This window comes from Gracilinanus agilis, chromosome 5, assembly GCF_016433145.1.
Source record: "Gracilinanus agilis isolate LMUSP501 chromosome 5, AgileGrace, whole genome shotgun sequence".
Taxonomy (NCBI): domain Eukaryota; kingdom Metazoa; phylum Chordata; class Mammalia; order Didelphimorphia; family Didelphidae; genus Gracilinanus; species Gracilinanus agilis.
Genome location: NC_058134.1, coordinates 21,920,363 through 21,934,751, shown reverse-complemented (window position 1 = coordinate 21,934,751; position 14,389 = coordinate 21,920,363).

Below are 14,389 nucleotides of genomic sequence, written 5' to 3'. Positions count from 1 at the left end.
AGAAAGAGGAGGAGGAGGAGGAGGAGAAGGAGGAGGAGAAAGAGGAGGAGGAGGAGGAGGAGGAGGAAGAGAGGGAAAAAAAGGAGGAGGGGAGAAGGAAAATAGTTTACCATCAGATGAAGCCTATGAAATGGCTGAGATTCAAGAATATAAATAAAAGACGCTCCCACAGTGCCATCCACTAGAAGTCAACCTGACATGTTGACAAAAGAGCATTAGCCAAATACTTGGGTCAACTGGATTTGTTTATGGAAGCTGAGGGGCTCCTGATGTCAATCCAAGATCAGGTCATTATTATCCCCAACCACAGAAAATTCATTCTTCAGGAGCAAGGACTCATTGATGGAGGTAGACTTGCAACGGAATTGTAGAAAATGTGCGTCTTATCATTTTAGGTTGCCAAAATTTAGTATCTAGCAAATAAATAAAAAAGATTACCACTAAAGCAAACCACTAAAGTACAGTCAAGTAGCCAGAATATACCCTATTCTTCATAACTTAACAGATGACAGAGGAATTGCCATACTACAAATACAAAGCCCCAAATGTCCTTGAGACTTCAACAAATAAGCTGCCCTGGAATTGTAACATTATTACTGACAAAATTGCCTTCAATCTCTTGGCCATACCACTGATCCACAGAAATTTAAGAATGTTTTTTAATAGATATCATAGTGAACACTCGTAACCTCCAAACAAAATAGAATAAGGATTCCCAAAATAGAGAGATCTAGAGAAAGTAATCAAAACCATATGGGAACAGGGAAAAATAGACAGACTGTATACTTCTGGGACAGCCTGACTTTCCTATGATCCTGTCCACTCCAGGAATTGTTCTGAAAATGCTTTCAGCAAACCTAAAGAAGGCGAATTTGCATTCCACTGCTTTCATTCAATTGTAAGTAAGATTTGATCTGCTTACTCAATGGTTCATCCATCACCAGACCTGAAAAAAAATAGCAAGTGACATGAATAAGGGACAGCTAGATGGTGTTGTGGATAGGGTGCTGGGCCTGAAGTCAGGAAGACCTGAGTTCACATCTCAGACACTTACTAGCAGTGTGACCCTCGGTAAGTCTCTTAACCCTGTTACATCAGTTTTCAGTAAAATCTGTAATATGAATTGGAGAAAGAAATGGCAAATCACTCCAGTATCTTTGCAAGAAAACCCCAAAAGAGTCATGAAGAGTTGGACAGGGCCGAAACCAATGAATAACAACAAAGTGACAACCTGAATAGTTTGTGATTTGTCTTGAGACTCTTTCTATCCAAACTCTATCAAACATCAAGATGAGAAGAATGAAGCAACAACGACGGTGATGAAGATGGCAACAATTTATTCAGCATTTTGAGGTTACCAAAGCAGGAACTATGCCTTCTCTCCCCTTTGTTCAATAGGTGATAAATGAACATTTGTCAGGAAGGGAAGAACTAGATCTGAATTCATTGTTAGAGGGAATTCTTCCATGAGGAAATTCTTTCGACCAGCTCATACTCATGCCTTCTTTACCACAGCCTTAGAGGGCTGCCTAGAGAGCTCTCAAGGGTCCCATAGCTGGAAGGTGTCAAAAGAGGAACTTTTGGCAAAAGAGGAATCCAGTCTGTCTTGGTTCTGAGGCCATTTTTTTTTACCCGTTATACTGTATTACCTGTCAAAGATTTGCTAACTGATTTTACAGACCTTATCTCACTTTTGTCTTTCAACAATCCTTTGAGGGAGTTCCTCCTAGAATTATAATTCCATTTTAGAGATGGGAAAATTGAGGTCCAAGAGAGGGTAATTATCATATTCATGGGCACACAAGGTCTTCCCAAGTCCAGGTCGAGCATTCTTTCCATCATATAATGCTGCCTTTCATGCTATCAGTGTGCCATTTATAAGATGTTTTAAAGTTACAGACATTTCTTCACTGGATTCTCATGATATGTAGGTCCTATAGGAATTATTCAACTGCATTTTACAGAGAAGGAAACTGGGGTTCAGAGAGCCCACGTGACATTGAGTTTTGTTGAATTCTGGTTCTTTTATTGAGGACATAGTTCTCACTTTGTGGTAGTTTTCTCCTTAAGACCTTAGAATCCTGCATGTAAAACTAGAAGGGAGAAAAGGTGTGTCTTGCCCAACCTTCTAATCTTACAGAAGAGGAAGCTAGGACTATAACTAGAATGGGCAAGACAAAGATTTGCCCCAGGGCACTGACATAGTGGGGACTTACTTCCTCCTTCTTCTTTTCCTTTCTTCTTTATGCCATAAGGCACACTTATTCCCTGGACCATCATGCCCAGGGCCCTCTTCTCTGGTGCTCATTCTCTCCTCAAAATGGTGGAGATCAATTGCCTGGTCAAGAGCCTAAATCCTCTCCTTGCTTGCTTGTACTCGTGGTCAAACAGTCTTGTATTATGACCTCCACTCTGAAAGTCTTTTGCCATAGGCAAACCAAGCTATCTAGAGACAGCTCTGGAGATACTGAGGCCCAGAAAAGTTCAGTGAATTGAGTGGTCATGGAGGTAAGAAGGCAGCTAGGTAGAGCAGTAGATAGAGTGCCAGATGTGGAGTCAGGAAGACCTGAGTTTAAATCTGTCCTCAGACATTTTTTAACTGTGTGACCCTGGGCAAGTCCCTTAGCCCTGTTTGCCTCAGTTTCCTCATCCTCCAAATGAAATGAAAAAGGAAATGGTTAACCACCAGCATCATTGACAAGAAACCCCCTCAATGAGGTCATGAAGACATAACTGACATAACTAAAAACCACAGCCACATTGAGGTAGGAAGTGACAATATTGGAACTGGTGCCCAGGTCCTCTGAATCCCAATCCACTGTTGTTTCTCCCATACCTGCCTCCTTCTCTCCTTTCTCTCAATGTCAAGGAGTAACAAGGTCTGTTCTCTGAGTAAAAGGTGCCAAGTGCCAGATCCAAACTTCCCAATGGTGTAAGGTGAATGGGTGAAGATGGTTCGGGAAAGTGATGAGGGAGAAGAAGGCCACAGGACAGCTCCGCTCTGTGACCTTTCCAGTCCCACAAAACCCCATTTGTTTTGTGATGTCCAGAGGTTAAAAATAAGTCCTAGATTCCAGAACAGCACATTTCCATTCCTGTGGCTGGAGACTGCAGTAAATATTCTCCCTGCAATTGCAGAGGAATGAGTTGACCTACTGGACAGGACACTAAATGGGGAGACAGACGGTCTGGGCTCTGTCTCCAAACCCGCCAGGCTGCGGGCGTCTCAGTCAATCATGTGGGCCCCATTTCCCCTGCTTGTTAAACCGAGTGAATAGTACACGGGGGCCTGTCTATATCAGGAGAATGCAAACTTGTTTATTAGACATGATGGGCTCTTTGGAAGGATGGAATTCTGTAGGGAAAAGCAGTGATGGAAAGCATGACCTGAGTTTATAGAAGAGATTTGCCCTAAAGCTGAATGATTTCCCCTGAATCTCCTTTTAGTTTTTATCCCTGAGTATATGACATTGTAACAACTCACCTCTCTAGAAGGTGGCTAACAAGCAACCTCACCTAAAGGAAATACAACTAAGAAGAAGTAAGTAAAAATGTCTCCTAGTCCCTTCTGGGTGAAATTTTAAGGGACTCTCCTATGAGCAGACTATTTACTCTTATTTTACACACAATTCTAATGAGCATTGCTATTTGGTTTCCAAATCTACTACAGATTAGAAGAATAAAAATAAAAAGGCTGGGGGAGAGAAGACAGGCAGGTAGGTTGTCTGTCAGTAGTGAGAGTATTGCTAGTACTTACTAGCTCTAAGGAAGGAGAGAGAAATTATAAAATTTGACTCAGATCTGTAAAAGAATAGGATGCTGGAGCCCTTGAGAGAATCTCTGCATGACTGACCAGTGTGATGCCCGGTGCCATTACCTCCTCTCTTTCAAGTCTTCTTTCATGTTACTCACCCCATAGCCTCTGTGACCCAGTACTATTGTCTCTTTGCTTTATCTTGAGCAAGACACTCCATCACCCAACTGTGAGCATTTCCCTAGTTGTTCCCCATGCCTTGGGATGCTCTCCCTCCTCATCTACCCCTCCTGGCTTCCCTGGCTTTCTTCAAGCCCCAGTTAAAATCTCTTTTTTTCCGCTTTTGTAGATTCCTCTTAAGGTTAGAGTCTTCCTTCTGAGACATACCTCCACCAGGGACAATTTATTTCACTACAGCTTGTTTGTACCTAATTGTTTGCATGTGGTCTCCCCCCTTAGATTGTATATTCACCGAGAGAAGGAGCTATCTTTCGCCTTTCTTTGATTCCTCAGTGCTGGCTGTGTGTGTTCTCATTCAAGTCTAGTAGATTGGGCTGTGCTGCAAGCTGCCTGACATCTTGGACACAGAAAAAGGGATAATAATAACACTTTACATTTCTATTGTACTTTATAGCTTTTAAAGGACCTTCTTCACCACAGCTCTGCTCTGTAGGGAGCATGAGCATGGTTATCCCTCTTTTAGAGATGAGAAAATAGAAGTTCAGAAGGAATATTTGTCTCTGGTCCATTAACAAATAGGGATACCTTGTTATGTTTATATTTGTTATATTTAATGCCCTCCAGGCATTAAAGCCAGTCCTCTCTCTACCACACGATGCTTTCTTATAGCAACAGCATTATCAGTAACAGCAATGGCAATTCCTGTTTACTAACTATGGATTGGAGTGATGATACTGCCAGATCAGGCCAGGACCAACCATATTATTGAAAGTGTTTTCTCATCAGCATTTCTATATATTTCTAACATATCACAGCAGCAAGAGTTAGAAAGAGAAACACCATTTAAAATCACCCTAGACAATATAAAATACTTAGGAATCTATCTACCAAAACAAACACAGGGATTATATGAACACAACTACAAAACACTTTCCAAAGAACTAAAACTAGATCTAAACAATTGGAAAAACATTGACTGCTCATGGGTAGGACAAGCTAACATAATAAAAATGACCATTCTGCCCAAATTAATTTACTTATTTAGTGCCATATCCATCAAACTACCAAGAAACTTTTTTACTGAATTAGAAAAAACTATAACAAAGTTCATTTGGAACAACAAAAGATTAAGAATATCAAGGGAAATAATGAAAAAAGTGTGAAGGATGGTGGCCTAGCAGTACCTGATATCAAGCTGTACTATAAAGCAATGGTCATCAAAACAATATGGTACTGGCTAAGAGACAGAAGGGTGAATCAGTAGAATATATTTGGGGTAAGTGACTTCAGCAAGACAGTCTATGATAAACCCAAAGAGCCCAACTTCTGGGACAAAATCCACTATTTGATAAAAACTGCTGAGAAAATTGGAAAACAATATGGGAGAGATTAGGTTTAGATCAACATCTCACACCCTACACTAAGATAAATTTAGAACGGGTGAATGACCGGAATATAAAGAAGGAAACTATAAATAAATTAGGTGAACACAGAATAGTATACTTGTCAGATCTCTGGGAAAGGAAAGATTTTAAAACTATGCAAGAGTTAGAGAAAATTACAAAATGTAAAATAAATAATTTTGATTATACTAAATTAAACATGTTTTGTACAAACAAAAACAATGCAACCAAAATTAGATGGGAAATAACAAACTGGGGGAAAAAATCTTTATAACAAAAAACTCTGACAGAGGTCTAATTACTCAAATATGCAAGGAGCTAAATCAATTGTATAAAAAAAATCAAGTCATTCCCCAATTGACAAATGGGCAAGGGACATGAATAGGCAATTTTCAGATAAAGAAATAAAACAATCAATAAGCACATGAGAAAGTGTTCTAAATCTCTAATAATTAGAGAAATGCAAATCAAAACAACTCTGAGGTACCACCTCACACCTAGCAGATTGGCTAAAATGACAACAGGGGAGAGTAATGAATGTTGGAGGGGATGTGGCAAAATTGGGACATTAATGCATTGCTGGTGGAGTTGTGAACTGATCCAACCATTCTGGATGGCAATTTGGAACTATGCCCAAAGAGCGATAAAAGACTGCCTGCCCTTTGATCCAGCCATAGCATTGCTGGGTTTATACCCCAAAGAAATAATAAGGAAAAAGACTTGTATAAATATATTTATAGCCATGCTCTTTGTGGTGGCAAAAAACTGGAAAATGAGGGTATGCCCTTCAATTGGGGAATGATTGAACAAATTGCAGTATCTGCTGGTGATGGAATACTATTGTGCTCAAAGGAATAATGAACTGGAGGAATTCCATGTGAACTGGAATGACGTCCAGGAATGAATGCAGAATGAAAGGAGCAGATCCAGGAGAGCATTGTACACAGAGACTGATATACTGTGGTAAAATTGAATGTAATAGACATCTGTACTAGCAGCAATGCAATGACCCAGGACAATTCTGAGGGATTTATGGAAAAGAACCCTACCCACATTCAGAGGAAGAACTACAGGAGAGGAAACACAGAAGAAAAGCAACTGCTTGAACACATGGGTTGATGTGGACATGATTGGGGTTGTAGACTTGAAATGACCACCCCAATGCAACTATCAATAATATGGAAATAAGTCTTGATTGATGACACATGTTAAAACCAGTGGAAATGCACATCAGCTATGGGGGAGGTTTGGGAGGGTGAAGGGGAAAGTAAAAACATGAATCATGTAACCATGGAAAATTTTTCTAAAAAATTAAAAAAAAAGTGCCTTCTAAGTTATCCTTGGTTCTCTAGGATCAGAGATTCAGGAGTCCCAGTTCTCCAGTTCCTGATAGTTAAAATTCTATGATATCATAACAAGCCCAGTTTTCCCACTTTCGGGATTGGGTTGGCAGAGAACAGGGCATTGAAAATGTATGTGCTGGGGGAGCTAGTTGATTGAGTGGATAACAAGCCAGGTCTAGAGATGGGACATTCTGGGTTCAAGTTTGGACTTGGGCACTTCCTAGTTATGTGACCCTGGGCAAGTCACTGGACCCTCCCATTGCCCAGCTCTTACTGCTCTTCTTGCTTGGATCTAATACACAGTATTGATTCTAAAGTGGAAAGTAAAGGTTTAAGAAAAAAGTCTATGCAGGCCATCAAGGTAGCCCTGTGGATAGAGCACCAATTGAGTTCAATTTTGGCTTCAGATACTTCCTAGCTGTGTGACCCCAGGCAAGGCCACTTGATCCCCCATTGCCCAGCCCTTATCGCTCTTCTTCCCTGGAACTAATATGCAGAACTGATTCTAAGATGGAAAGTAAGGGTTTAAAAAAAGTCTATGTGCAGGGGCAGCAAGGAAGCACAGTGACTAGAGTGCCAGTTGGAGTCAGGAGGACCTGAGTTCAATTTTGGCCTCAGACATATCCTAGCTGTGTGACCATGGGTAGGTCACTTTAACCCCACTTGCCTAGCCCTTTGCACTCTTCTGTCTTAGAATAGACTAAAAGAGCAGGTAAAGGTTTAAAAAAAGAAAAGAAAATCAACATGCCTTTATCAAGGGTCAGCTGTGTTTGTGAGTATGGGTGATGACAAGAGTAAACTGTGATTTGAAGGGTAAGGAGAGATTTGGGGTTATCTTTGCAGCTGTTTTGTCTTATTGGGCACAATATCCTGTTTATTCGATCTTAGTCTAAACCAGTCCCTGAATATGAGTCTCCATTTTTGATTCCTAGGGTTATTTATATGTCAAGGATATAGATCCATGAAAAGAAAGCATCTAGAGGGCCTAATTTCTATGGGACTATTTTAAGGCTGCACTTCTAGAATGCCACATCCTGAAATTTCAGTATATTTAGCCTCATCCATAGACAGGCTAATGGATTTTTAGTGGCAAAGCATTTCTATTAAAACCACTGCAGACCTTTTTGGGGGGTTATTTTTGCTGCAACTCTGTTGAGCATTTGCACACACACACACACACACACACACACACGAGTAATCGGTGCCATTTATTTCTAAACAATAATCTCTTCCATAAAGGAAGTTTCTCTTTTTAGACCTACAGCCATTTTGATATTGAACCCTTTTTAGAGTGAGAATAATGTTTCAGGTCAGGTAATGATGGCACTCCTCCTTTTACAGAGCCTGAGCTGTGAGCACTTGTGTTTGGGCAAAGAAAATCCAAATGAAAATGGCTCTGAAGAGGATAGTAAGAGGCAGACATATTTAACCTACTATTCTCCTCTCCTCTCTCCAGGAATTGAGGAAAACTGGTCATTTTCACAGCTTAATACAAACTTGTATTGTCCTTTCTCACTAATAGTTTCTTTCTATTCTATTCTTTAAGCCCTCTCTCTCTTCCTCTGTCTTTTCTTCCTCTCTCTTCTTCTCTTTCCTTCATTTTCTCTCCTCTCTCTTTCTTCCTCTCTTTTCTCTTCCTGCCTCTATTTCTCTCTCTTCCTCTCCCCATCTTTCTTCCTCTTCTTATCTCCCTCTCTTTTCCCCTCCTTCCCTGGTATCTGACATTGTCTAGTAGTAAGATGCTCAGTTATCCTTCAGGGAGCTTCATCTCAAAGAATCCCATTCTTTCTTGTATATGTGTGTGTGTGTGTGTGTGTGTGTGTGTGTGTGTGTGTGTGTGTGTGTGTCTAATTAATTATCAGCAAAGGTGGCTCAGGAATTAGATACTAAAAAATTCTTTCTCCAAATCCCCCTCACTCTGGACTCCAAGTTCTTAGCTCCATTTATGCCTCTATCAGTGACTTGTGCTATGAGACATATTAGTTGTAGGTATCAAAAATGTATACTGAAGTAGCTAGGTGGCAGAGTGGAAAGAGAACTAGATTTGGAGTCAGATAGACCTGAGCTAGAATTCAAATCCAGATATTGCCTAGGATATGTAAAATGTAGGATTCTTGTAAGGTTCCTTCCAAGGATCATAGGAACTTAGATTTAGAGCTGGAAGGGTCTTTGAAGTCATTGAGTCCAGACCCTGAATTTTACAAATGAGGAAACTGAAGCATGGAGGCTTCACTTCTGGAATGTCACATCCTGAAATTTTGGTGTATTTAACCTATATTTGCTAGATGGATGGTTCTATGATCCCAAAAATCTCAAGCTCTCAGAGTTGGAAGGAACCTCAGAGACCATCTGAGGTCCAACCCATCCCTGATTGAAGTTCCCCTCTCTAGTGTATCCACCAAGTAGTTATCCAGTCTTTTCTGGAAGATCATCAGTGATACCTCCCTCCCTCTCTCCCAGAATATCTTGTTTTTAACTACTCTGTGTTTAATATCTTTCTGTGGTCTCCCCCTGCCCCATTAGATAGTGATCTTCTTGTGAGTAGAGATTTGTTTCATTCATTGTATTTGTACTCCTGGAGCCTAGCATAGTCCAGAGTGAAGAGTAGGCATCTGTTCATTGATTACCAAGTTGAATGAGGGAAGGAGAACTCACTACCTTTTAAAGTTTTCCATTCTACTTTTGGCCAACTGGAATCATTAAGAAGATTTTCCTTATACTAAAACTAAACCTACCCTTTGTAAACTTCTACCCATGGCTTCTTTTTCTGTGCTTTAAGATAAAGAAGACCAAGTCAAGGTCTGTAAGTCAGTCCTTTAGGCACCTGTAGAGGGTTACTCATGCCCCATCTAAATTTCCTCTTTTATGCTAAGCATCTGCAGTTCCCCTAACTGATTCCCATCTGCTCAGGTCAATTTCCTCAGTGTGTCATTTATGATTTTCCACTATCCAGCTGTGACTTTTCTTCCTAGCCTCATTTCCCTCTCATCTCATGCAAGTTCTCTATTTTCCTGTCAAAGTGAATGTGTTATTTCCCTTCCTTGATGTTCTACACCCGCCCCCCCCCACTTATGGGCCTTCCCACCAGTCTTCTTCCCTATACCAGGAATTTATTTCCTTGTCTTCCCTACCTTTCATCATCCTTCTCTGCTTTTGAGATTCTTGTAGGTGTGGCTTCCTCTGTGGAATTTTTCCTAATCCTGCCAATTGAAAGAGCTGTTCCTAGGGGAGTGCTGGAGTCTGCTCAGACTCCTGTGAGAGCTGATTGTTAAATTTCCAGGGTGAATATTTACACCCTGGAAATCGGCAAACACTGCAAATCAAGGCTTGATTTATTGTCCAGATTTAAGCCAATGCAGATTGAGCTTTTTACCTTTTTACATTCCCCATCACCAGGGTGTTAAACATTTGCCAGTACACTCTTGGTTGTCTCCATCTTCCAATGACTTAAGGCTATTCAACACCCAGGGAGCACTATTTACCAGTAGCCTGATTCCATTTTTAGTAAGGACCAGACATTTGGCCAGTGGGTATTCCCTCCAATATTGAACAGTACTCAAGGGAGCTTTCTGTGGTCCTCAGATTCTTGTTGCTTCTAACTACCTCTAACTCTACCTTTGCTCAAAGCAACATCTCAATTCCTTAGTCTAGGGAAGTAGTATCAAACTCAAACCAACTTCATATTGACTTAGAAAGCCACAAATCAACATTATCTATATTGTATTACATTCTTACTTCTTTTGTTTAAAATTTCCCAATTACATTTTTTAAAGCCCTTACTTTCCTTCTTAGTATCAATATTATGTATTGGTTCTAAGGCAGATCATTGTGGAGCTTAAATGAGATCCATAGTCTCTCAAAAGAGTCTGACTTTAATAATCATAAGTGGATGAAGAATGTCTATCATGCAGTCATACATATGAAACAAGCATTTTTATTAAGCACCTACTGTATGCCAAGCATATATAAGCACTGAAAATATCAAAAAATACCAATACTGTGTATTGGTTCCAAGACAGAAGAGCAGCAAGGGATAGGCAATGTCACACAGCTAGGAAGAGTCTGAGGTCAGATTTGAACCCAGGACCTCCCAACTCTGGACCTGGCTCTCAATCCACTCTACCACTTAGCTATCCACCCCCACCCCCAATTACATTTTACCCTGGTTTGAATTCGGCTGCCCATTGTTGTAGGTGGCCCAAGTCTGACATTTCTGGTTGAGGAAGTATGGATTTCTCTCATCAGAATTGTGCTTAAGCCCCCACCCTCTGTCACAACTCCTCCCTACTTCCTGGTCTTCTGTGTCTCATTGAAGCCTGAACATGGTAAAAATGGAGTTGGCCATCCAAACACAACTTATTGTATAGTTTCTTTAATTATAACCAAAGAAACAACAAATAGAAGAAAATTATATCGATGTAAAATAAAACCATAAATATACATGTGTACATATAATGCACATATAGCGTAAAGAATAATACTGTATTCATTTATTTAGACAAATACCATGGACCTTCACATTTATATCCTTTCAGACCTGGACAGTCCATAATCATAAGCATGTCCTAAATTCAACAGTTAAGAAAGGTGCTTCATATGAATAGACAGCCTCCCCACTAGCTCCTCTGACCAGGAATGAGCAGATATTCTCAGATGTTGTTCTATTCCTGGCCTTCAGGGGGAACAACATCTAGTCAACTGAGCTAATATATTATTTGAGGTGACTTGACTATCTCAGGCAACTTGTGGGAAGCCACGAGCAATCTAGAATCTGATGCTACTTCCTTGTCTGACTGGCCTCCTCAGTCTACCACCTCTTTGCCCACCTCATGAACTTGAACCTACTCAGAGACCCAACTTTTGCCACCATTGTCTTATTGAAAGAATTTGGCTGCAGACCCAGGAGAGTCCTTGTTTATTCTGATGACCAGTTTGTTCATTCTTGAGTCTTTCTTTTTTTTTTCATGGTGTCTTTGAGAACCTTGCATCCTGGGCTACTCTATCTCAGTCTCTTCCACTCTTTCTCCATCTTTCCTCATTCTTTATCTCCAGTAGCTCCCTACATTCATGGCTTGGGTCTATGCCCAGCATGGCCTTAGTGAGGAGGAATGGCAAAGTAAAGGTGATGCTAATTAGCTATCTGCCTATATATTCTATTAACACTGTCCTACACTGTTCTATTAACCACTATCCATTGTAGAATTTAAGCTCCTTGAAGGCAAATCCAATTGAACTTTTCCCCCTTTGTATCCTGAGCATCCAGCACAATGGCTGGTTTTTGATGGTTGCTAAATCCAGTCAAACCTAATTGAGGGGAAGAAGTCACCACCAACTCCACTAAGTTTTTGATGGAAATGTTTACTAGAGAACCCAGCTGTACTCCCTTCTCTTTTCTGTGAGGAGACAGAAAAGAAAAAAGCAGTCTGACACATGATCAGGACTTTGGGGAGGAGAGGAGCGGGACAGCAGGTGATACTGCCTTCCCTCTTCCCCTTCTCCACCTCTAACCACTTGCAGGCCAGATGGCCTATCCATGGACCACTGTCTCTGAAACCTCCTTGCAGGCAAAGCCATTAGCAGTCCAAGCAGGAGGAGGGCTCCTGACAGCTTCTGAAAGAACAGATTACATCGGGGATTCACGGTGACTGCTGTGTCCTCCCGTCTGGCACCAGCAGGCCCATGTGATGCTGAGGATCTGGCCGATTCACACCTCAGTATCAGCCTCTTTGCTTCCCCATTCTTCCCCTGGTTAGGAAATGGTCACAAATGCAAGACTGGTGCTTTTCAGGAGGAGGGGCAGACATAGAACTGATTGGAGGCCTTACTTCTCTGGGTGAGACCCAGAATGCTATGCTTGAGAAACTCCTTTTAACGGGATGGAGGAAAAAAGTCAACCCTGGACAAATTGCTCCAAGTGTGTGGAACAAATTGCCAATGATGGAGGACAAACAACGAGTCTTATTTGGCATGCTAAGTGCCACAAGTGGGTTGGACCCTGGGCTGAATATAGATACAGTCCCTGTCCAGAGTGCTGATAAGACATTGCATGCTACAGATATAATGAATGAACTGATAATGAAAAAGGGAATTCCAGAACTGAATTATTTTATTTGAACAAAAATGGTAACTTGAATGTCTTCCCTGGATCCTTGGCCAACCCAGAAAGGAAGCTGTGGAGAATAAAAAGAGATTGGCTCATGAGTTCGATCTTTCACTTTCTCCTCTAGGAAGGCATTAGTAATAAGCCATGCAAGGTGCAAAGAGGAGAAAATTTACTTTTACCTCCAGAGATCACTGAAGAAGCTTGCTGAGTCAGGAGTTTGTGAGCTCTAGGCAATTGCTGCTTCCTTCATTTGGAAATTATTCTCTTGGTGTGTTTGTGTCCACTGGAGACTCTGAACCTTCCCTGTAATACATTCAGTAACTCATCACAAAAGATCACCCTGTAAGATGACCCATTGCATACAGAGCAGCATTTCCTGGCATTTAAACTACATAATGTCCCTCCCTCTCTTCTTTGCAAGTGGGGGACTAGGGGTGCTGAAGAGTGCTTATGCAGTCAAACCCCTTATTCATTAATTTTATTGAGCTGTTTTTAAAAATATCTTTACCTCTTATTTTTTGTTGTAAATGATATAGTTATTATAGTTGTTATAGTTTATAGTTCTCTGGAGGGGCAAGGGTATACACACACAAACACATACAAACACATATATAGCATTAAAGGTGATAGCAAAAAATAAACATTATAAAACTACACATTGCTGATATTAGTGAAAAAATTAGAAACAAGTTGAAGTATGTATCCACTTGGGGAGTGGTTGGATTAACTGTGGTGTATAAATGGAAGTGGATAGTGTTGTATTTACCATAAGAGATGATGAACAGGAGGAATTCAGAAAAATGAGAAGATTTGTTTGAACTGAAACAGAGGGAAGAAAGAAGAACCAAAAAAATCTGTGATGGACACAATGATATCCATGCAAACAGCACCAAAAGGCAGCTAGCTAACCCTCAGATGAAAAGCATCGTGCAATCTTGGTTTCAGGAGATAAGCAACAACTTTCTCTCTTTTTGAGAAAGATGTGATAGAGAAAGATTGATTGTTGTATACACTGTCAGGTGATGTCCCTGTACGGTTGGGGTTGTTGACAAAGCACTGGGACGGCACTGTTGGTGGGAGTGGGAAGGTGGCTTATATCAGTAAATAATTATAGAGTAAAAATGAAAAAGGCAGCAACAAAAAACAAGAAAAGCAAATATAGGTATTTAGAAAATGAAATATGAAAAAATATCTTTTATTGCATTGATGGATTAGTTGATTAATTTGATGAATCGATTGTTCTATCAGATAGAACCTTGGAATTAGATACAGTCCCTGTCCAGAGTTCTGATAAGATATTGTATGCTACAGATATAATGAATGAACTGACAACAAAAAAGGGGATTCCAAAAACGAACTATTTTATTTGAACAAAAACGGTAACTTGAATGTCTTCCTTGGATATTGGATAGTTTGCCCAGTGACGGGCAAACTTTTTAAAGAGGGGCCAAAGGAAAGGAAATGCTCATCTGTCAGTCTGTTTCTAAAGCAACTCTTGAAGTTTCATTGTACTATATCCCACTCATTATATTCATCAGATTAGGAATAATGTCGCACAGCCATATAGAACATTTCAGGGGGCCACATCTGGCCTGCAGGCTGGAGT